The 24,039-nt window shown below is 48.4% G+C and overlaps 1 long non-coding RNA gene across 10 annotated transcripts in view; it reads left to right on the top strand.

Annotated features, from left to right (window-relative positions):
* LOC131826399 (uncharacterized) overlaps positions 1–23,489 on the top strand; it is a 226,233-nt gene extending 202,744 nt beyond the window's left edge. For 9 of the 10 annotated variants that reach the window (XR_009351564.1, XR_009351572.1, XR_009351568.1 and 6 more), the window contains 3 exons: positions 17,072–17,235; positions 17,305–19,067; positions 19,164–23,489. This is a non-coding gene — a long non-coding RNA (uncharacterized LOC131826399). Of the gene's footprint in view, positions 1–12,529; positions 12,657–17,071; positions 17,236–17,304; positions 19,068–19,163 lie in introns of all 10 variants that reach the window. The other variant, XR_009351567.1, reaches the window with a different exon arrangement.
* Positions 23,490–24,039: the final 550 nt, after the last annotated feature.

Genomic DNA, 24,039 nt, shown 5'->3' with positions numbered 1-24,039 from the left:
GAATGCTGACAGTAGTGCCTTTCTGTGGTAGATGGAACAATCAGTCCCAGTGCTTTCCTCCCCGATCATCTAATTAACACGTGGACTCTGTGGCCGTGGCCGTGGCCATGGCCTTCAGGTGAGCAGGGGCAGTCGTCCCCGCAGTGACATCCATCTCGGCCATGTGACTTGTTCTCGTCTATGGGGTGTTAGCAGCGTAACGGGAAGACGCAAATCGTACGGGGTTGGGCTTCTTTGCTTGCGTGGCTTTCATGGTGACCACGTGCCTCTGACAGCCTGCAGTCCACAAAGGACAAGAGACATGGAGCAGATTCTGAATTCACACCTCGTATGGAGCTGAGCGCGGACGTGCCCGCCTGGTACCAGCCAGCCCCCAGCTGCCGGCAGACATGTGAGCGAGAAAGCAGTGCTCGTTGTCGTTGGCCCAGAGTGCGGCTGTTTTGTCACACGGCCCCCTTGCAGCCACAGCGGATACCATTAGATCACTTCATGGGGTTATTGTAAGAATGTTGATTAACTGAGTGAGTTGGTTCACATATTTGGTTTCCTTTGCTGCTGTAACGAATTACTACCCACTTAGTGTCTTCAGGCAGCACGGTGTATTATCTCACAATTCCACAGGTGAGAAGTCCAGCTCGGGTCTCACTGGGCTAAAATCAAGGAACACAGGCCTGCCTCCTTCTGCGGCTCCGGGGGATAAGTGTTTTTGCTTCTCAGAGCCAGCAACCTAACCCCGTCTGTGCCTTTCTCGCATAGTCACGTCTAACCCTGACTGCTTCTCTCTTCTGCCTCCCTCTCCCGTTTTTGGATGCTTCTGATTATATTGGGCCCACAGAAATCATGCAGGATTATCTTTCTATTTTAACATCGCCGCATTCACTTTCTTTTCCTCTGCCAGTTGAATTTGCCTTTGCCAGGCAACTTAAATAGTCACAGGCTTCAGGGATTAGGGTGTGGGTCGCTTCGGGAGATGGCGAGTCTGCAAACCACTGCACGCCTGGCACTTACAATGGGGCTTTTCGTGCTCCAAAGACTTTCTATCCACTGGTATGATTGTTAGCCTTAGCGTTCCCCTTCGTGACATGAGATGAGAGGCGGTCTCATCTGACGCCCACACGGGCTCCTCTGGCAGGCTTTGTTGGGCCGGGCATAGAGAAATATTCCATCCCTTGGTCCTAGGTGAGTGGAGACAGTGGGTTTAGGAGACAGGAAGGGGGTGAGGTCAGTTTCCTAACTGGCTTTGGAGCAGCCCAGAGGTTCTCCAGGGCGATGATAATTCTCCTGATTCATTATCGTAGCAAGTCTCCTGCTGTCCTCACTGTCCGTCAGCACAGCCCCCTGCTCGGAACTGGCTGAGTGACCAGAAGGGCTGGGGGAAGTCAGGCAAGGGCCAGCCCCTATCTCCACGTGCCCAGCTGGTTCCGTCCTTGCGCTCGACAGGTCCTTCTGATCTTCCCACATACAATGGATTACAGGGAAAGAGAAACTTCCTGGCTTGCCTGATACCAGCTTGGAGGAAGTAGCTGGCTTCAGTGGGACAAGGAAACAAACCCCAATGACAGTGATAACCTCTCGCCAGGCTTCTGCGTGAACACAGAAGCTGCTGGGTGGCTGCAGGACACGTTCAGAGGTGTTGGTTGAGTGTGAGTTCTTACAAAAGGGGAGTTCGAATTCAGTATGTCAGCACAGAGTGGAAACAGGGTGGGACTAACCAGTAGGAGAGACGCCCAGGCTTGGCGGTTCCTGGGTTTTGGAGGTTCCATTGGAGACTTACCGTATGGCCACAAGAAAGCAGGTGATGGGCTCAGCCCCACAGTCTTTATGGTGGCAAAGTGGTGTTCCCTGGGCGTCCCTCCATCTAAAGTAGATGCTAGGCAATGACTGGTGTGGGATCCAAAGCCACAGAGAGTCATGGACAGAAGTGGACGTCTTGTTTCAGAGCCTGCCTCTGCCGCAGACTGACTGGGTGACTAGTTTCTTATTGTTTCCATGACTCAGGCTCCTCTTCAGGAAGATGGGGACAATACCGGTACTAAAGTAGAGCTTGTGTGAGGATATGCCTGTGTGCGTGTGTGTTACGTGGGTGTGCGTGTACACATATACGTGTGTGTGTGAGTGCACGTGCATTTGTGCATATGTCTACACACACCTAAGTGCACCTGTCATTATTTGTGTGAATACGTGTACACGTACATATGAGTGCACAATCTCTGTGTGTGTATGAAATTGAGTACATCACTTTTTTAAAGAATTTTATTTATTTATATATTTGAGAGAGCGCGAGTGGAGGGAGGGGGCAAGCAGACTCCAGGCTGAGCGTGGAGCCTGACGCAGGGCTCCATCCCATGACTGAGCAGAGACGAACAGTCAGACACTTAACCAGCTGCACCACTCAAGTGCCCAGAGTGCCTCGCTTCTAAGGTTATTTCCTTGTGCGTACATCTTTGCAGCCTGCCTTGCCCTGGGCCTGGGTCGTGTTTCCGAGAAAATTTTAAAGTTGGATGTGAGAGCTGGTGCCCAGCTGGAATTTGGACTGAGCCCTTTCCAGGCCCATGCCTGGTACCCTCACTCTAGGAGCCGTTCCCTAGCCTGTCCTTGAGAAGCAGAGTGTCAGCAGGTCCTGGTGAGATATGGACCCTCCTCGGCCCCATCCCAGTCCTGCTTGCCCAGTTGCTTTGGGATGATCTGCCTGGGACCCACACTGTGCTGCTTCTGCTGGTGGCTTGTCCCCTGGCTACCACCTTCATTCTCTGATTCAGTCACTTTCCTGTTTCATTCCAGAAAAACCCAGTACTTTCTACTCACACACAGTTGGGATCTCGGGATGGTGAGGAGGTGAAGCAAAGCACAGGGCTGTTTTCATATTTGGAGTTTCAGTCCAACTAAACTTTCCCACACCACCAAGGAAGACGTGGTCTCCTTGCTTCACCTTTTCCAGGCTGAGCCAAGGTCAGGGTTAGCTCTGGGTGGCCAGACCACCCTGGGCCTCCAGCCCTCCCTTTCGTAATGAGCTAATTTTCCCCAAGGTACAGCTTCTGGGCAATGTGACCCTGTTTTGTTGTTCCCTGAGTCTTCCCACTAGGGAGAAAAAAACAAAAACCAAAAACCAAAAACCAAAAAACAGCTGTCATTTATTGAATATATATGCTTTATACATATGTTGCTGCAATTATTACCCTGCAGGAAAGATACTATGATCCTGAAAGTAGGAAATAATAAACAATTTCCAGAAGGAGCCAGCATTTAAACCTTTGTGCACCTCACTAGAAAGCCTTTTCTCCTCCATATGGCAGAGGTGAGATGTATGTAGGATTTCTTTTCAAGGCCATAGGTCCTAAATACTTCCCTTTAACAAATGTCAACAAAATCCCACAGAGAAAGTGTCTCCAATGTAAAATGTACAGACTACCCTTGGGGTTACAAACACTGTGTTCCAGAAAGTCAGGAGCTGCCTTGGCGTTGGCCGAGTTGGAAGGCACAGAAGGGGGGAGGCTGGCCAGGGTGTGCTGACGGGGAGTCACACTGCTCACTGTCTTTCTCTGTGGAGTCTTTCCGTTGTAAACATGTTTTCTTCCCCATCCTCTGGCATCCATCAAGACTGAAATTCCAGGTTGTCAACCCTTGAAGGAAGGGGTTCAGATCTTGGCATTAAGTTATTCCCATCGTGTGTACAGAGCTTTGATGCTAAGGAACGCTTCCCAAAACTTAACTGCTCCACACAGCAGCCCGGAGAGGACGTCGGCCTTCTGGATGAGAAAGACAAAGGCCAAGGGCCTCACGTTGAGCCCGAACACGAGGCTGCTCCCAGCTCCCAGGAGTCCTCTGTCCAGTAGACTGTTAGCCGAGCATATGTGCAGTCACTGAGGCTGCTTCATGTTCTGGGACAGGATCTCTGCCTTTCCCAGGATCTGATGGTCCCTCTGCCAATACCGTGGGACATCAACCCCTGAGTGCACTGACGTGTTCGCCTGACCAGTTCTCTGCAACCAAACCGGGGCCCCATCAGCCTCACAGACCTCCCTCTGCAGCGCACATCCCAGAGCGTGGCGCGTGGCGGACTCTCCCCACGGAGGTGCCTGTTGAATGCACACATAGTACTTCTGCTTTACCAAAGCCAAGCGGCTTTGGAGACTTGAACTCCTGCCGGCCACCAGCTGCCCTTCATTTCTACTCACAAAGCACCGAGTATGTATTCCAGAAACATCACCCAATCCAAACACGCAAGGGCAGGAAGCTGCAAGACTTGTGTTACCCTTCAGAGGTGATTGTCGGAAAGGAGCGCTGTGTATGCGTATGCATCCTAGGCACAGCAGGGTAGGGCACCCGTTCGTGTGCACAGAGCTGCCTTACCAGATGCGCGACGGCTGGCCTTCCACATCGGCATGCCCACTTCTGCCCCCTCACCGTCTGATTGCTGGGACACGCAGCGGCACCATTGTTCACACAGAAAGGGCAAAGGTCCTCCCAATTTTTCTTAAGGGTCTGGGGGAACTAATGAATTCCACACTTGTACTATTACAAACAGGGCTTCCGTGAATATTAACATGGTTAAATCTTCACGAATGTGTTTTCCTATTTTACGAGGATGTATCCCCTAAGATAGACTAGGCTGTTTCGCTTGCTGCAGGCCGTTCGGGAAGGCTGGGCAGGTTTCTCTCTCCACCACCGCATCGGACACCGTCACGTCTCTGAGCCCCCCGCAGTAGGGAGCCAGGGCGGACGTGCCTTTTCTAGCCTCTTCTCTTTGACACTTGGCACAGCACCAGACACATGGCTGCTGTTCCCAACCTACGTGTCCCTTCACCAGAGGACCTCCCTCACCGTGGGCTGTGTAATACCCTTGTTCCTCCTTGTAGCCGTTGCTTTCTGTAACAAATGTCTCAAATTAATTAAATCATGATTTGTGGTGTTTGGAGCGGAGCCTGAGTGGGTCTGGTTCCCTGTTGTGTCCTGGCAGCCGGCACAATAGTTCGTAACGGTCAGAAGCAAGAGCTCACGACAGAAGGACCTGGATTTCTGACAGCGCTGTCCCTCTGCCGACCTAGGGCTTTGTTTTCTCCTCTGTGTGGTCACGTTACCTGCCTCACACAGTCAAGGTGAGGTTTAAACGCGACGTGGGGCATGGAGTGTGCGCCGTGTGGTTAACACACGCAGGGGCTCAGCTCTCGTTGCCGGGGCCGTGGTCCGGGGGTGGTGAGTGCCCACTGTGTGCCAGGCTCTGCTCTAGGTGCTTTATGTCGGGAGAGGGATGGCAAACTGCCGCTCACCCGCCAAATCTGACCCACCATCTTTTCTGGTACAGCCCAGGAGCGACGCATTTCTAAATGGCTCACAGATATAATCCAAAAGTATTGTATTTTCTGACACATGAAAATCGTATGAAATTGGATTTCATTGTCCATAAATAAAGTTTTATTAGAACACAGCATGCCCTTTCTTTTGGGTATTGTCTGTGGTGACTTGGCTGCTCTGATTGTAAAGATGGGGAGCTACTATAGAGATGGCATGGCCCGCAGTGCCCCAGAATATTCACTCTTTGGCCCTCAGTTTGCTGAGCCGCATATGAACCCATCTAACCCTGCACAGGGCAGGCTGTTACTGCCGCCACCCACACTATCCGGGGAAGTGAGGTTAACAGAGTGCCTGAGGTCATCACGGCTTGTAGGTGGTAGAGCATGGGTTTGGTTCCCAGAGCTGGGGTTCCTGATGGCTCCACCGTAGGGCAAGTTCTTGGTCTTTGGAGGGGAGGGACATGAGGCAGGAAGAGGCAGAGGTATACCTCCATGAGTGGTAGAGTCAGGACGAGAACCAACCCCACTGGACCTCACAGTTCTTGACCTTATTCTCGTAATGAGTTTATACCCTCCCCACCCACCACCGTCTCCTGGTGTCACCCGCTAAACACACAGCCAAATGTACAGAAGCATTCAAGATGTCCCTAAAAGTATAGTCCCTTGAGAGCAGGGAGGTAATACGACAAGACTAGATATGGTTATGTGCTTTCTACTAAATATAGACTTAGTACATGCTGGTGGAATGAGTGAGTGCATTTTGGTGAATGTGTCCTGGACTCTTCAGAATTTAGACTCTGGAGATAGGACAGGGACCCCTGGGGAAAGCGGTAAGAGCACATTCTCATGGGAAGGAGACCACGGGAAGGTGGTCCTTCATGGACCACGGTGATGCTCCCCAGGCGGCATGGGGTTCCTGGGCTGCAGTGCCAAACACGTCTGTCAAAATCCCACGGAAGGAAAGCTGGTATCTTTCCCATGTGTCGTAACCGGCTCCATGTGGGTTGATTCCGAATGTTTGGTTTCTTTCAACAGCTTTGCTGAGCTATAATTCCCGTATCACCCAAGTTACCAGTCTTAGAACATTTTGACTACCTCAGAAAAAAAATCTGTCCCCATCAGCTATCACCTCCTTCTCCCCCTTCCCCTGGCCCCTGGGGTCCTGAGCAACCTAGAATTTCTGTCACAGGGGATTTGCCTTTCCTACATTTCACACAAACGCAGTCGTACAATAGGTGGTCTTCTGCAGCTGGCTCCTTTCACTCAGCATGACGCTATCAAGGTTCATCCCGCTGTAGGGTGTGTCTGTACTTCATTCCCTTCTGTGCCTTAGTAATGTTCCATTGTGTGGAGGGACTGCGTTTCATTTACTCTTTCTTTGGTGGATAGACAGGTTGTTTCCAGTTTGGGGTTATTATGAATAATGAATGCTTCTCTGAAGATTCCTGTGCAAGATTTTGAGTGGATGTGTGTTTGCATTTCCTTGAGTATATATACCTAGGAGGGGAAAGGCTGGGTCACGTGGCAACTCTCTCTGCAGCCTTTTTGAGGACCGGCTAGACTGTTTTCTAGAGCACCTACACTGGTTTTCATGCCCATAGGAGCTGTGTGTTCTTGGCCATCATTCATGCCCATCTTTACAAATCACAGGATTACATTTATATGAACTTTTGGAACACACAAAATTAATGAATGGTGCTAGAAATCAGTACAGTGGTTTCCTCTGGGAGGTGCAGCAACGATTGGAAAGGGCACAGGGAACTTTCTGGGTGAGGAAAATGTTCTGTGTCTTTGTGGGTTAGTGTTTTTGGTATGTGCATTTGTCAAAACTCATCAAACTGTTCATTAAAGATCGGGACATTTCACTGTGTTAATTAAGCTTGAATTTTAAAATTTGAAAAAGAGCATATAAGTAAAAAAAAGCATAGGCAGAGGGGGAAAAAGAAAAGAATATTAGCTATCTCCAGGCATGACTTATCCTGGACAGAGGGCCAATACCTGGCAGGCAAGGCCAAGTGTGAGAGGCTTTTAATTGATGTGATTAACTGTGTCTCAGTAGGGAGCCTCGTTAACACCAAAAGGAAGGAAAAGAGGTTATTTTTCACTTACCTAACTAGGGAAAGGGGGGAAGGGAGGCCTGGGGGGCCCTTAGAGGGCTGGTCCCTGCAGTGGGGGATGGGCCATTCTGAATAGTAGAGCTGCATTTCCCTTGGCTTTGAGATACTTTTTGGGGTGGGGGAGGGCATTATTTTCTTGGTTGTTGCAAAACCTATTCTCCATTTTCATCTGCGGGGAGAAGAAAACCAACCTGAATTTTGGGAGTGGGGGTGAAGTGGGGTGTGTTTTTCAAAGTGGCATCTTCCACGAGAACACAGATCTGTTTAGCTAGAATACTCTAACCCTTCCTTAAATGCACTAGTGGCTGATGAACAGACAATAACAGGCAACAGAAAAGAAGTGGAAGGTTTTATCTCTCCCTTAAGCTCTGCAGAGAAATTTATGGATGGCCGTAAGCGCACAGATCAGGGTTGGACAAACATTAATTACCCATGTTAAAAATCAGCAGTATGAAATTTCTTATAAAATTGCAAAAATTGCATCATTTTATTTGTAGGCTAGGAAAAAATATATATGTATACACACACACACACACACACACACACACATATGTATTTGGCTAGAATAAAAGCCTGGAAGTATAAATGCTGTTATTTTTAGGAGAATGTGATTATAATGTGATTTTTTTTCTATTGCGTATCTGCGATTTATTTTTTCCAATGACTGTTTACTGCTTGTGAATTCAGTTGTTTGTTGAGTGATTTTGCTTCTCTCACTCATGGAAGAGGTCAGTTTGCATAGGCTCACCTCCCTGGAAGAGACTCCTCACTCCATCCCCGCCATGCTTCCTGGTTCTCAGCTCTGTGTAAGTACCAAACACAGACTTCAAGGTTAGCGAGGTCAGAGTTCTATCTTGCAGGATCGCGGGCAGGTCTTTCTGTGTCTTGGTTTCCTCATCAGAAGAATGGAACTGAAGGTCGTCTCCCAGATCAAGTGGTGTAAAACGTCCATGGGAACCGCGGCCCTACACACACACACACACACACACACACACACACACACACACAGAGTACTTGGCCCTTCCCAGCAGCTGGATACTCTTGCTCCCCCCTTTTAGCAGGACGCCTTCCTGGTACCTTGGAAACTAGCCCTCGAGGGGTCCAAGTGACTCCTGAGGGCGGAGCACCAGCCCTCAAACCATTGCAGAAGCTTATATACACCTTCAGCCCATCATGTGTGTGTGCGCGTGTATATGTGCGTGTATGTATATGCATGCGTGTGTGCGCACATGTGTTTACGTATGTGTGTGAGAGTGTGCAGGCTCATCAGGAGCACTTCTCTGTGTGTAGTGTGACATTAAACAGAACCTCCGTCCCTGTGGACGAATTGGGGCAACTCGCTGCAGGGACTAGGATCTGTCACAAACCAAAGGTCAAACCAGCTGCAGCAACGGGGGTCACCACGCTATTTACGTTCCTTCCTGCAGCACGATTCCTGGCGGCGGTGGCCTCGGTCCACAAACAGCCTTGTCCGCAGTGTGCCCAGTACGCTGGAAACCTTCTCTTCCCGCAGCTCAGGATAGAGAACGCAGTCCCGGGGTGGAGTATGAGTATCATTTCCCCAGGGCTGGGGGAAGGGCTCGGCAGAGGGTGAGTCAGGGTTTTGCAAATGTATGTTTACGCTGGTGGAACACGCAGGGCACACATGGGCAACAGCGATTTGCACTCATGCAAAGCAGGAGCCACGTGCTGTCCGCATCCCCTCGCCTCCCCTTCCTCGGTCACCTCTGCAGCCCTCCTCCCGGCTCCAGAATGCCTGCCCCAGCCCCTTTTCTCGGCTTCTTTTTCTGGCAGTGGTTTTCAAACTTCAGTTTGCAAATGACCACCTGGGAAACTCGGTAAAATGCAGATCCCTGGGCTTCCCCCACCAGATTTTCTCATTCAGTAGCTCTGGGGTGGGGCTTGGGAAATGGCATTTTCACGGGACATCATAGATGGGTTCGTTTTACCAGAAAGACACTATGTGTGAGTTTCAAAATAGGAAGACAGAGATGCAAAATGGAAATTGTGTTACATATTTGTATAACTTTTTATTGCCTGGTCAAATGCAACTCCACTTTTGCAGTTACATGGGAATTATGTTTTATACAGGAGCCAACTAGGTTAACATACTTGATAGCTGTCTCGGGGCCTACAGAAGCCTTGAAGGCGTTTCAGCTGCATGAGCCAGGCTCTGAGGAGCGAAGCCTAGGGGATGTTGTGTTCCTAGAATTTTCTTTCTTTCTTTCTTTCTTTCTTTCTTTCTTTCTTTCTTTCTTTCTTTTTTAAAGATTTTATTTATTTATTTGACAGACAGAGATCACAAGTAGGCAGAGAGGCAGGCAGAGAAAGAGGAGGAAGCAGGCTCCCTGCTGAGCAGAGAGCCGGATGCGGGACTCCATCCCAGGACCCTGGGATCATGACCTGAGCCCAAGGCAGAGGCTTAACCCACTGAGCCAGCATTTTCGATCAGGAAGAAATGTTCTTCCTGGGTGGCTCAGTGGGTTAAGACTCTGCTTCGGCTCAGGTCATGATCTCAGGGTCCTGGGATCGAGCCCCGCATCCGGCTCTCTGCTCAGCAGGGCGCCTGCTTCCTCCTCTCTCTCTGCCTGCCTCTCTGCCTGCCTACTTGTGATCTCTCTCTCTCTCTCTCTCTCTGTCAAATAAATAAATAAGATCTTAAAAAAAAATGTTCTTCTTCGGTGCCCTCCCGAGAGCCTGACCTTCCGACCAAGGCAAACCTGAAGCAGAGGCTCCAGTCAGGGAGATGGGCAATAGGCAGCACGACCGGTCCACACGCAGTCCGGGCCTTTGCGAGAGTTCCCAGCGCTGGGAAAGAAGCAAGACGAGGTGGGCGGAAGGCGAGCAGCTGGGTGCATGGCAGGCCTGTGGCGAGGCTCTGACTCCACGTGGCCTTTCTCCCTGCACCCCTCCGTCTCGGCAGCACCTCCACCCCCCACCCCCCAGCCACATCGTGTGCAGGGCACGGCGGGGCACTGGGGTGGAAGAGAGAGGGACGCTCACAAGCATTTCCCCACAAAGACCAGAAAGAGCACGTCCGCTCTGCTCACTCCTCGTGCGCCGGATCTAGTCCCCGCCGGTGAGGAAGTGCAACCCTGCCCTGCAGGAGACAGTCTGGAAAAGCGAGTGGCGTGGGTACGTCCCTTTTCAGGGCACGCGTACTTTCTCACTCGCTCATTCAACCAGCAAGAATTGACGACACATTTACCAAACGCCGAACATCATAAAATATTGCCGCTTCTTTTGGTGCTTTCATCAGTCCCGAAGTGGCAGGGGTCCTTATACCATTTCCCCGTCGGCAGTAGAAGGCTCAGAGGCGCCCAGACGGGGAGGGGTGGGCCTGACTCCACAGCACAATCCCAGCAGGGAACGCCACAATGACAGGAGAGGAAGGTGGCCGTGCAGGGAGGCCCCGAAGGCACAGCGGTTAAGCAGGCGGGTTCTAGAGGCCAACTGCCTGGGGGTGCATTCTGGCTCCATATTCCTGAGCCATGAGATCAGAGCAAGTTACTTACCTTCCTTCGCCTCAGGGTCCTTTTCCGTTCACGGCCAGGATGCTAACAGCACCCCCAACCTCATCACAGTGCTGTGACAGGTAAGGCAGAAAGTGCACGGAAAGCCCTTGCCAAGCTCCTAGCACAGCCTCCGGGCCAACATGCCAGGGATTACAGTGAGTTACCATGGCCATCCACGTACAAGCTCACATGGGCCACAAGCCCCTTAACCCAGGGCCTGCCGTGCGGGCAGGTGGGACGGCGACGCCCTGGTACCACAGGCCTCCCTACTCACCAGCTTCTTCCCGCAGGCCCCCCTGAGGGCTGCCCCACACGGATCTCACAGACGCTCCCATCAGCCGCACTGCTTTATGAGCTCTGTGTTCCTCTGCCTGGCTCTCGGGGTCCTCAAAATTCAGGCCTTGACTCACCCAACCAGGATTTCCAGATGTTTTCTTTCGGTTCTAGGCCCAGGAAGCTCCTCCCTGGCCTGTGAGTGTGCCGCCCACCTCCCCCGCTCCTGGCCTGGATCCCAGGCCTCCTCCCCTTCCTCCTCCGCCTCCCCACCGACCCCCAGCCCCCCATGCTGCGGTCATCCTGAGCACTTCCTTCGCAGCCTGCGGGGACCTGCCCCCTGACCCCAGACCACCCAGGACACACACGCGGTCAATCTTGGATTGTCTTGCTTTGTTATCTTAGCCTTCATTCCTCCCTGGTATCTAGCATTCCTCGTGTTGGCGTCTTGACTCCCTAACTCGCCGCTACGGTCGAGAAATGGCCTTGGTGTTGCAATCCCTCACCCGGAGTCTAGGCGATAACAGGCATTTGAGACATTCGTGGTCCAAGCACTGGCTGGCTCCTTGGCGTGGGGCTCGGGAGTGGAAGGGGGAAACCAGCGCAGAGTCGTGGCTGAGGACGGCTCCCTCGCTTCCACCATCCGGTCCACACACCACGCCCCTCCCAGGCCGGACTTGCTGTCCGCAGTGAGCAGAGGCCAGCTGTGTGAAGGGGTCCACAATGTATGCAGAGACCCTCTGGGAGCACTCGGGAGCACGCAGATCTCACAGGAGGACGGCAGAGCATCGGTGACCCCGGGGAAAGTCTACCTTCCCTGAAGCTCCGGGTGCGACTATAGCCTCCCGCTCCCTGCACGTTTCCAGATGTTAGAGTGATGGGTTTCTGTAGGCAGCCTGGCATGTGCCTCCACCACACGTGGCCACATACATGGGTCTTTTGGAAAAAACCGTTTGTCAGGAGTTATCAAACACCATGTTGACTTCGTATCCCTGTTCAGGGAACGTATTTCAAAGACACGCTCCAGGAAGGAAGACACTCGTTCGCAGGTGGGAGGTTTTTTGAAGCTGGGCACATTTGGGAGCAAAGTTGGAGACCAGGAGACACCCAAGGATACATGGTACTTGGGCGCCAAGGCATTTGCCAGACATCTGAGGAGAGTGGCCACCATCCCTGATGTGACAGTCACATACAGCAATCTGCCCTTCCTTATGGGAAGTTACAGAAAGAGAATAGCTCTTTGTTGGAAAAGTGAAGATTGGCTTATTTGGTAGCATAGCAGGCAAGTGATGTTAGTTTCTTCCTTGTGTCTCTTCTCTTTTTGGTAACCTAGCTCATCTAGTTAAAAATGGATTCACCGCCACAAAAGGAAAGAAAAAGACATATCTATGTGGATTTGTAAGGCCCCAGGTGTCCAGGAGTGGGAGCATAAAGATAGCCTGAGATGTCCCCTCTCTCAGGTTTGTGTGCAAAACAGCATGGGTGCTCTGTGGGGGGTCGGCGGGGAGTGAGACACGGGTGTCCTGCAGGGAGGGGCTGCCCCTGCTTCCAGGTCTAAAGGGCCCGTGTGCCGCACCCATTGAGGCTGCGATGTGCTGCTGTACTCCCAGCACAGTGCCTGGTATGAACCTGAGCCCCTAGGGGACATGCTCCCTTCCTCCCAAGTATGCCAAACAGCGTCATTCATCATTGTGCTTTTTGTCCTGCCTGTGTCCCTGCCTGTGTCGTGTGTCACTGAAACCACTCCCTAAAGGTACAAGCTGGGTAATGTCCCCGTTTTACAGACAAGAAAGCGCAGTCCTCAGTTGTCATTCAGTTGCTGCATTCCAAACGGGCTGCGCACACGTCTCCTCTACAGGGCTTCCCTTTGTATCTGCTTTTGCAGTGGGGAAACTGAAGCTGTAAGTGACCTGCCAGAGGGCCCACAGCCAGTAAGAATCAGTCCTGGAAACATGCATAGCTGGGTTTTCTGACTCCCAGTCCGCTTGCATTTTATCTTTAGAATTTTATGAAAGCCTCCTCTGTTCAAGGCACATTCTCTCTGGCCTCTGCAAGATCCCTGTCATTCTTCTTGTGTTCTTCCCGTTCTGCTCCCTTTGCTCATTACCAGCGTCTACTCAGGTGCCTTTGCTGGGTGCTGCACAGGTGGACTGCTGCAGGGCCATGATTGGGTACTTTTTAGTTTAGACAAATGGGTTTCTCTTAGAGATCTTCTCTTCATTCTGTACACATAGCTTATCCGAGGGCTGCATCTGGTCTTCCCTTGCCATTGGTCCTGCCCTGTTCACTCCTCTTGCCCCTGGAGATGGACACTAGGGAAGCGCAGCCAAGTTCTGTGGTGACACCTTGCACCTGTGCCCGTGGGGACTGTGGGAGAGTTTCTCTGTACAGACTCCAGGCGGGGATGGATGGTTGAGTCATTGGCTGTGCTCATGTTTAGTTTCACGAGTACTGCCAGGTTGTCTTCCAGAATGACTACACCAGGTTACACTTACACCGGTTAAGTGTGTAGAGCTTTCTGTTTCTCATACCCTCCCTAGCACCTGCTGTAACCAGATGTCTCAGAAAGCATGCATCTGAATGGCCTGAGGGCATCAAATTAGCATCTCTGTGATGCTTTTCTGTGTTGCAGACCTCACCTATCACAGCAGCCTTCCCGGTGGGAAGAACATCCAAAAGGAAAAGGAGTTTCTTCCTACTGTAACTCTCTTCTCTTCGGGCACAGAATTTCCCCAGAAATCCCCAGTAGACCCCCCTTCTGTCTCACTGGCCAAATGGGGCCAAGAGTCCACCCTAGGCTAGACCGTAATGGAGACAACAGGATTCGCCACGGCCGTCGTGTGCCTCTTCCAGATACCTGCGCAGAACTGGGGAAAGTTGAAACGGGGTAGAAAGCTGGTCATTCAGCCGCCAGTGGACTCTTCTTCCACCCTAGTTCTTTAATTGTACCAATTTTTTGAGTCATGCTGCTTCATCTTTACAAGGAATCATTCTCGAAACTCTGTGCAATTAGCCAATTTCAGAGACTTTCTAAAGCAATGAGTCAGCGAGCCCATGGGCATTGCCTTGAGGACTTGATGTGTCCGGCCCATTTTGGAACCTGCCGTTCTTCTTGCCAGGTGGACGTCAGACCTATTCCTATCCTGGCTGCCCCAAATTAGGTTTCTGTGTGGGCTTCCTGTGAAAGTGGTCAGTATGGAGACCCTGGGCCGAGCCCTGGAACTCCTGCCTGTGGCACACTCTCGAGGCCGAATACTAGCACTGTAGGCAGTAGCTTCTCACTAGCCACGTGCATACTATACTGAGCCCTGCTATGGCCTAACCAAAGAAATTAATTTCTAAGTGATACCCAATAGTTACAATATATTGAATGCTTGCTCTGGGCCAGATGATCTCACATAGCCTTCTCTGACCGCCTGTGAGAACATCTCTGTTAATGTGAGAGCCCAGACTCCAGCCAGACCACCTGCAGAATGCCAGTTCTGACATTTATTAGCTGTGTGGCCTTGAGCAGGTCACTTCACCTCTCTGTGCCTCGGCTTTCTCATTTATACGAGGAGATTAGTGATCATGAGTTACAAGTACTGGATGACTGGGGAAATACAGAGTGCTTATTTAGAATACTTAGAATAACACTGGCACAGTGGACATGTATTGCTCACATCTGATAAACATTAGCTGGTGCTGTTGCCATTTCTAAAAATGAAGAAACCAGAGCATTGGAGAGATCAACTTACCAAATATCAGACAGGGCCGAGTAGCAAGGATTTTTTTTTTTTTTTTTTTTTTTTTTTTTTAAGGACACAATTTGGGGACATTTTGACTTCAAAGCTGGCCTTTTTTTTTTTTGGTCCAACTATACATCATCCGTAGTAGCTTATCAGTAAGATAAATTTTCATCTGAAGACCCAGGAAAGCTTTTTGTAAAGAAAGTGTAAAGAAAAAGAAAAAAGCTAAAAAACAAAAAACAGTGTCTAATCACCAGCCTTAAAGATAATGCTTCCAGCAGCAGGTAGATGGGCAGGTCGTTCCTGGAAGGTGGCTGGGAGGCAAGGGTGTCGGGACACAAAAGAAGCCTGTGCCCTGGGACAGCAAAGGTACAGCGTTCAGTTCCTGGTTCTACCACACACCTTACGGGGCCTCAGTCTCCCCACCTTTACTTAAGTCAGATTTCTCTTCTATTTCCCCCCAGTAAGGATTTAAGAAAAGCTTTATAAACTAAGCATAATCAATGCTACTTATTCCGGAATTAGGATTTGACCCGTCATTTCCTGTTTGTCCCTATCTCCATTCTCATGTAGGCACAGTCACACGAAGTGTAAGCATGGTGTCCCCTAATCCCCTTTAGTCATGGGAAGTCTCTGAAGACCAGAACTTTAGTTAGAATCTTCTACAAGAGATTTGTCCTTGTCTAACGAAGACGGGGGAACTGGAGCCAGGAGCCCCTGGGATTTGGGGAGGGTGGGGTAGCTCTAGTGTCCGTCGATTTGGGGGAGCAAAGAAACAAGGGAGCTGTCTGCCGCCCGGGACGTGCCCTTGCCAGATCCTTCACACAAGCATGTTCAGCCATAGATGTGCTGGGTGTGAGGGACCAAACGCTCGGTCTGAACAGAGGGTCATGGTAGAAAAGATGGCTTTGTGGCCTGAATATCTGGGAGGACTGTTAACCCTAACCCTGTATATGTAACAGGAGACTCAACTCTCGTTTATTTTATTATTATTATTATTTTTTTTAAATTTCAGTGTCCCGCCCTTGCTTTTCTGCTTTCCTTTTCTTCTTCCTTCTCTTCCTCCATCAGTTTCCAGCTCCCCAGCCCATAGGTCTCCCTTCCGCGAGGCAGTCAACTTCAAGAGTCTCGTCTGTGATTGTAGATGGTCTGTGCCTAAACAGCAAAATCCCTGTGTGTGTACCATTTCTTTCTCTACAGTATGAGGTTGCCGTGTCTTAGAGCACACGGGCACTGTGATTTAGGCCACGACCAGGGGAAGAAGACGGTCTGTTGCCCATCCCATTTCTCCTCGTTCCCAGGCACCATTCCCGTCTGTCACTTTCTAGCTGCTGCTGTTGTCCACTCTGCACTTGGGGCGTATTTCTGGGTGCACGTGATGACATGGAGACATCTGTGATGATGTAACTCTGGCTCCCAGTGTGGTCCAGCCCCATTGGTGAAGAATCCCTCAGTTTCTGGTAGGTCCTAAGCCTCAGTTTCCCTCTCTGCAGGGCACGAAGACTGGATGACAATTTGGGATGGCCTCCAGAAACATGCCCGCCACAGGTGGCCCTCTGAGGACCCTACTTCTGCCCCAAGGGCAGCTTTTAGATCACACTCTATTGATTCGTTCACCTGGTGCAGAACCACACACCTGAAAGATGGCCAAAGCTTTCGTTCCTCAAACTCCAGCTGCACACCTGTCTTTAGGGAACCCTTGTTAGATGCAGAGTCTCGTTCAGTCACTCATGTGGGGCTGAGATCCTGCACTAGGGGTGGGCTCCCAAGTGCTGCCAATGCTGCTGGCCCACACACTGACCCGTTTGGAATAGCAAGGAAACACCGAGTCCTATCCCGTGCGGTACCAGATACTGTCTAGAGCACTATACTGCTACACTGCATAGATTCCAGCTTCGTCACTGGTTAGCAGTTCATGGACATTATCCTTTCATCTTCCTGATTATCCAGAGGGTGTGGGAATATATATATATATATATATATATATATATATATATATATACACACGCACATATGTACATGTTATATATAATATATATTTTAATATATATTTATGTGTGTATATATAATGTGTGTGTATATATACATAAAAATGTGTGTGTGTGTGTATATATATATATATATATAAAAACTTTTTTTTTTTTTAGGCGAGAGAACTGCTCAGACATGTTAAGTAACTCAGCAGAGGTCACACAGCTAAGGGACACAGAGGAACGTATCAAGTAGTGAAGGCCATTTTCCATCACTGCTGTCCTCCACGAGCTTATGTCTGGAATGGGAGGCATCTTTGCACCAATGAACGGGTTGGATGGTGAGTATCATTTTCTCTTCTCTCCCTGTCTTTATCTCTGAGATTTTAACTCTGGTTTCTTACTTTCAGGAGCCCAGAAAACACTTGACACAGGTAGCATTGACCCAGAGAGAAGTGAATCCTTGTGTCCAGTGACTAGAAGACACGCGAACCTGGAACAAGGAGCCCAGGAGGTTGCTGTGCTTCCCCCACATAGGAGAGCACCCACCCCCTCCTGCCCCTCGCCTGTAACACATGATACATTTAGCAGTGATTTGGTCACTGCTGAGCTGTCTTCATTTCATGTGATTTTGACAGCAGAGTCGGTCTGGAAATTGTATTTTCAATTAAACCCCCTTGTTGAGCCGCTTTGGTTTTGAAAGGATCCCATTAGGGTGGATAATTATACAGCAGTTGCTATAGGGAGATATTTGCCTCAATTTCCGCTCTTAGGTGATTCAAATCAAATGTTATTTCTTTTCCTTCTCGGAGCTGTGTGTGACCATTTTCCTCATACTATAGGCTTCTCATGAGTTATTTTTGGAAATCCAAAGCAAAACAGCCGTTTTGGCGGAGGCCGTTTCTAGCCTAGCAGAGTAAGCCATATGTACCAATAAACACAGCCAAAGAGTCCGTGTCTTTCAAAAACACCAAAACCATCTCCCTCTGTGGGGGTTAAATTCTTGGGGACCACAGACTGTCCTTTGTATCATCCTGTATTCCTTTGTGAACTCTAGTTAACTGAAGTCAAAGACAATTGAAAATCCTTTAAAATTTGGCACCCCTGGGGGGCTCAGTTGAGCATCTGACTCTTGGCTTCGGCTCAGGTCATGGTCTCGGGGTCGTGGGAAGGAGCCCCACACGAGGCTCCGCCCTCAGCGCTGAGTCTGCTTGGGGTTCTCCTTCTCCCTCCCGCTGCTCCTCCCCCTGCTCACATGCTCTCTCTTTCAGACAGAATAAATTAAAAAAATATATAGATAGATAGATATTTATCAAAGTTCTGTCCATTTGCGAACAATTGTCATTGCCCTTTTGTTCAAGATCGCAGGCCTTGACAGAATTTTACTGGGGACAGTCTGGTCTCTGGTCTCCCATGAAACACAGAAATCCCTATATTTTCCCACTCCCTACTGTTTCCTTCCCTCCCCAGAACACACGTAACCTACCTCATTACGTGACTGAAGCAGACACATCTTCCTCTCACCCAGTAGCAGTAAGTGTGCAAATAGTAGGATGGATACAAAGATGAATGAATAAAATCCCATTTTCCTCTTAAAAAAAAAAAAAAAAAAAAAAAAAAAAAAAACTTGGGGTGCCTGGGTGGCTCAGTGGTTAAAGCCTCTGCCTTCGGCTCAGGTCATGATCTCAGGGTTCTGGGATCGAGCCCTGCATCAGGCTCTCTGCTCAGCGGGGAGCCTGCTTCCCCTTCTCTCTCTGCCTGCTGCTCTGCCTACTTGTGATCTCTCTCTTTGTCAAATAAATAAATAAAATCTCAAAAAAAAAAAGTTTATTACGCAAATAGTAAATGAATGTTTTTCACCTGGGGAGGGTGCTTTCCAAATAAAGCTAAGTTCTTTTTAATCACTGGGTCCCTATCCTGGTTTGTTCATCAGCTCTGCTTGGGTTATTTGGAACACAACCTTGTAGACTTTTCTAATGTACTTTCATGCACACGCGCATGTACACACACACAAGTGGGCGCATGCGTGCCCAGGCACAGGGTGCTGTTATTTAGACCTTTGATAAACTAATTACTTGCTTTTCTCCCCTTAGCAACAGATCCTGGAGTTCTTTTTTAACTGCCACCGAATTTTATCCCATTGTGTGGGTATACCTTTTATTCGATCAAATACGTAAGTTCTTTATCTGTTCTCACACTCATTGTAGTTCAGGATCTCTTGCTGTGTTCATGTTAAGAAACTTACCATGTCCACTGTTGCCTTTGGTAGCTATAATGCATTTCATGAAAATCAGCCAGCTGCCTTGGAGATGATGCCAAACCAGTTGACAGAATCCTGGGAAATGCTGAGGATTGCCAGAGGGACCTGAATCGCCTTGTCTGTGGAAACAAGGGAGATGTACTGTGCCTGGGAAATGCCACAGGTCTCCAGAGAGAGTGATGTTAGATATCGCGTTGGCTCTGCTCATAGTCATCTGACGTTCTTTGATCAAGTCAATTCCTCTCCGCGGACCCTTATTTTCTCATCTGCACAATGGACTCAGTAAGCCTTTTCCATTACTGGACTCTGAATAATGGGATTTACACAAAGCCCCAGGTTTCTTACACAGAATGGATGAGCCCACCCTTCACTATGGGTCCAGATGGGAGAGGGGCAATTTTAGGATATATTTTAAATTTAATTTTATTGAATTAAGTATGTTTTGTATATTTTAATTGAAATATGTATATTTTAATTTTTTTTTAAGATTTTATTTATTTATTTGACAGAGAGAGATCACAAGTAGGCAGAGAGGCAGGCAGAGAGAGAGGAGGAAGCAGGCTCCCTGCTGAGCAGAGAACCCGATGCGGGACTCGATCCCAGGACCCTGAGACCATGACCTGAGCCGAAGGCAGAGGCTTTAACCCTCTGAGCCACCCAGGCGCCCCGTATATTTTAATTTTTAAAGATTGTTTTATTTATTTATTATACAGAGAGAATGAGTGAGAGCCCAGGAGTGGCGGCCCAGAGGGAGAAGCAAACTCTCCCCGCTGAGGAGGGATCCTGACTCAGGGTCGATCCCAGGAAATTGGGGTCATGAGCTGAAGGCAGACAAACTTGTAACCAACTGAGCCACCCAGGCACCCCAAAATATATTTTAAATTTTTTAACTGGAGATGCAGCCCAGAGCTCTTAGCTGGGTAGAAGTCACGAAGTCCAGAATGTACCACCTTTGGGTCTTACTCTTATTACTTTATTATCCAACTAAAATGTATATATTTTCTTTTTCTTTTGCTCTGTGCGAGCTTTCTGTTCTAAGCAAGGCCATGCGGTGTTGAAAAAAGAAGTCATAGACCTCCAGTTCTTACAGGCTTCTGTAGTTCCAGCTGTGTGGTCTTAGACAAGTCACAAACCTCTGGATGTCCAACAGTTCATACTACGATTTCAAATTAGTCAAATATCTGCTTAAAAAAAAAAAAAGTAAAAATCACACCCACGTGTGTTTCATCTGGCATTTCTGAGCCTTGTCACCTGTAGATAGTTCATCTTGCGACTTGATGGGACACCCTAAAAGGCCACCAAAACCCCTGAAATCACCTTTCCCATGAGAAGTGTGCAGCTGCCCTAGTCCCCAGTGAAGACCTTCAGTGGGTTTCCAGGGAGGCCTAGCGAAGGTTCTGCGAAGCCATGATTCATAGGTAGACTTCCCCTCACCCCCCGAACCCCAGAGCTCGTGTTGTTGTGTAACCCCTGCTTTGAGACCCAGGACCACACGGGTCCCAGGGTGATTCACACACAGGCTGGGTTTCCCTCGGGGTCCCAGTCAGGTTTTTCCCACGTGGGGCGAGAATTCTGGCCCCTGGCCTTGGCATTACACATTGGTCTGGAGATAGTGCAGTCGTGCAGGTGAAAGGTCGTGGTCAGTGGGTGTGAAAACTGCGTGGGTGCTGTAGCCCCACAGAGTTTCTGGGGTTCAGTTTCCCTGCTCCCCACACTTTTTCACCCTCCTGTGAGCTTCTGTATCTGAACATCCCTTGGGGTCAGTGTTCCTGGTTGTGCAGGTCTGTACGGGCTGAAGACAGTCTGGGCAGCTCCCCCACCGCGAGCTCCTGAGGCCAGGAGCATCACCTTGCCGGATCCTGCTCCGTCTTGAAGAGATGAAATAGGATTGCAGCAGGTGTTCAGTCCAAGCTACCATCCCTCCCCTTCCCCTGGAAAACAACTTTATATGCTCTGAGTCTGTAACAGTTTCCAAAAGCCTGCCATAAATATTGTTCACGTGACCCAAAATGAAACAAAAAGGCATCCTTGTGAATGGAGAGAATAGCATCAGCATGATGCGTATCTTTACTTCGTGGGAAAAGGGACTGATGGGTCCTATTCATTTATCTACCCTCACTCATCCGGGAGTACTTTTCAGCAGGTGTCTTCCCTGTCCCCCATCCCCATTTCAATAAAACACTTACAAACCTGCTTTGCATTGTTACAGATAAATGTAGAGCGAGTCACAGTGTGCCTTCCTACACTTGACCCCCCTCCAAGTGATCAATATAGTTTTAATTCACAGCCTGGAAACTTTAAGAATGAGTCAACCTGACCTATGATTCACAGATACTTGATCTGAAATGCTTGATGTTGAGGGGGTGGGGTGGGAGGTAGAATCAGAAATAAGTTTCCTGACTCTAAAAATCAGCATAAGGGAAAAAGCATGGGGTTCAGGAGGGTGGGGGCAGGGGGTAGTTATCATCTTATAGTTTGTAGGAATGGTCCCTGCCTTTGGGGAGACACCTTGTGTTGGGAGGACTTAGGGTGACCACAGAGCTCCCGTTTATGCCTGTCTATGCAGTTAGTGTGCTTTTCCACCATTAAAAGTATTGCAGTGTGGAAACATAAATAAAGGTCAGAGGTTTTACTTTACTCATACGTGTATCCCCAGTGCCTGGCCTCTAGTAAACAGTTAGTAAATACAGCCTTGCTGGGTAGGTGAGTGAGTAAAGAGTTTTAACCTTCTCTCTTGATCCCCGTATTTCTTTTTTTCATATGTCTTTGTATGCTCCGTACCCCTAGGGTGACTGTACTATGTTCTCAACAGTATCTTTTCGATTAAGCCAGAGATCCAGATACCAGTCGCTTTGGTTGAATGTATGCAACAGGAGCTGTGTAGCCTTGTGACTTGCAGGGAGTTACCCAAATGATTTACAATTTATCCAAATACAAAGAACACTAACTTCCCTGCCTGCAGCACTACTCAGTTCTGGTGGAACTGGAGCTGGTGCATTTAGGATTAGCTGTCTGGCTTTGCTACCATTCTTGTCATTCTCTTCCTTAGCTAGGGGGTCATAGACCTTCAAAAATACATGTTATAAATATATATTTAAAATATTATAAGAGGGACGCCTGGGTGGCTCAGTTGGTTAAGCGGCTGCCTTCGGCTCAGGTCATGATCCCAGCGTCCTGGGATCGAGTCCCACATCGGGCTCCTTGCTTGGCACGGAGCCTGCTTCTCCCTCTGCCTCTGCCTGCCACTCTGTCTGCCTGTGCTTGCTCTCGCTTCTCTATGACAAATAAATAAAATAAAAAATCTTTAAAAAAAAAATAAAATATTATAAGAAATGGGAAAAGAAATTTTAAAAAGCTATCCATAATCTTATGACGCTCCATGGCATCAGAGCAATTACGTTATCAAAGGACTAGAAACCATTTGTGTTGTTTTACATAGTTATCCTAAGAAGCTGTTCACTGTTTCCCCATGGGCATTTTTCTGGAAGCACTGTCCATGTTCAGAGCAGTTTCAGCTGCCGTTGTTTAGTTTGCTTGTATCTATGTACTTGCTAGCGAGCAATTCCAGGTTGCTTACTCTTTTCTCCTTCTATAAATGAACCTGTCCTTCTAATATGTCCTGTTTCTCAGGATAATCTCAGAAGTACAATCCTCTGATCAAAATATATGAAATTTATTTAAAAATTATATCTATCTAACAATATAGAGATATTTAATAGACTTTATTTTTAGGGAAATAATAGGTTTATTTAAAAAAATTGAGAAGAAAGTATAGAGCTATATACCAAACGCCCTCACCACCATTTCCCATATTGTTAACATCTGACACTTGTGTGATACATTTGTTACAAGTTATGAAACAACACATTATGATTAAAGTCCATACTTTATATTCAGGGTCCACTCTTTCTGTTGTATCATTCTGTGGATTTTTGACACCTGCAAAATGTCGTTTACCCACCATTATATTATCACACAGCATAGCTGCACCATCCTAACAATCCTGTGTTCCACCAATTTATCTGTCCCTAATTCCTCCCAAACTCCTAGAAACCTCACTGATCTTTTACTGTCACCATAGTTTTGCCTTTTCCAGAATGTCTTATGGTTAGAATCACATAGTATGTCATCTTTTCTGTTTGGTTTCTTTCACTTAGTATCATGTATGTAAGACCCCTCCATGTCTTTGTATGCCTTGATAATTCATATCTTTTTAGTGCTGAATAATTTCCATTACCTGAGCGTACCCTGGTTTGCTTATTCATTCACCTACTAAAGGGCATCTTGGTTGCCTCCAAGTATTAGCAATTACAAATAAAGCTGGTGTAAAGTGTGTGTAGGTTTTTGAGTGGACATAAGATTTCAACTCATTTGGGCAGACACCAGGAGCCTGACTGATACATCACATGGTAAGACTATTTTTGCCTTGTGGAAAACTGCCGAAGTTTTATGTTCTTTACATTAATTCAGTGCTTATAGTTGTATTACCACTAACATATTAATCCTCAAAATAACCCCTACATTGAAGTTGACCTTCTGGTTAACATCAAATTTTATTGCGGAAAGGGACTTTGAAGATCTCTGAACCTCTACAACTCCTGAGAGCAACGTCTGCTTCCTCATCACTGCATCTCCGTGAACAAGTGTATGCAGTAGGTGCTCAGTTAGGCTCATTACACATTGACTACTGACGAAGGAAAACCACTTCACTGTACAGATAAGAGCATGGAGGTGCAGAAAGGAAAAGCAAGTTGCTTCTGAACAAACAGCAGTTTACTAATTAGCAGAACCAAGGCTAACGCTAACTATCGTGCTTTGTAGATGATGAACCCATATTTTGGGTGGTCAGGCCCCGGATCACTAAATTCAAGCAGGGCAAGCTTCT

Source organism: Mustela lutreola, chromosome 3, assembly GCF_030435805.1.
Source record: "Mustela lutreola isolate mMusLut2 chromosome 3, mMusLut2.pri, whole genome shotgun sequence".
In the NCBI taxonomy this organism is placed as follows: domain Eukaryota; kingdom Metazoa; phylum Chordata; class Mammalia; order Carnivora; family Mustelidae; genus Mustela; species Mustela lutreola.
The sequence above is the reverse complement of the archived record's forward strand: the minus strand, read 5'-3'. Positions and strand labels throughout refer to the sequence as shown.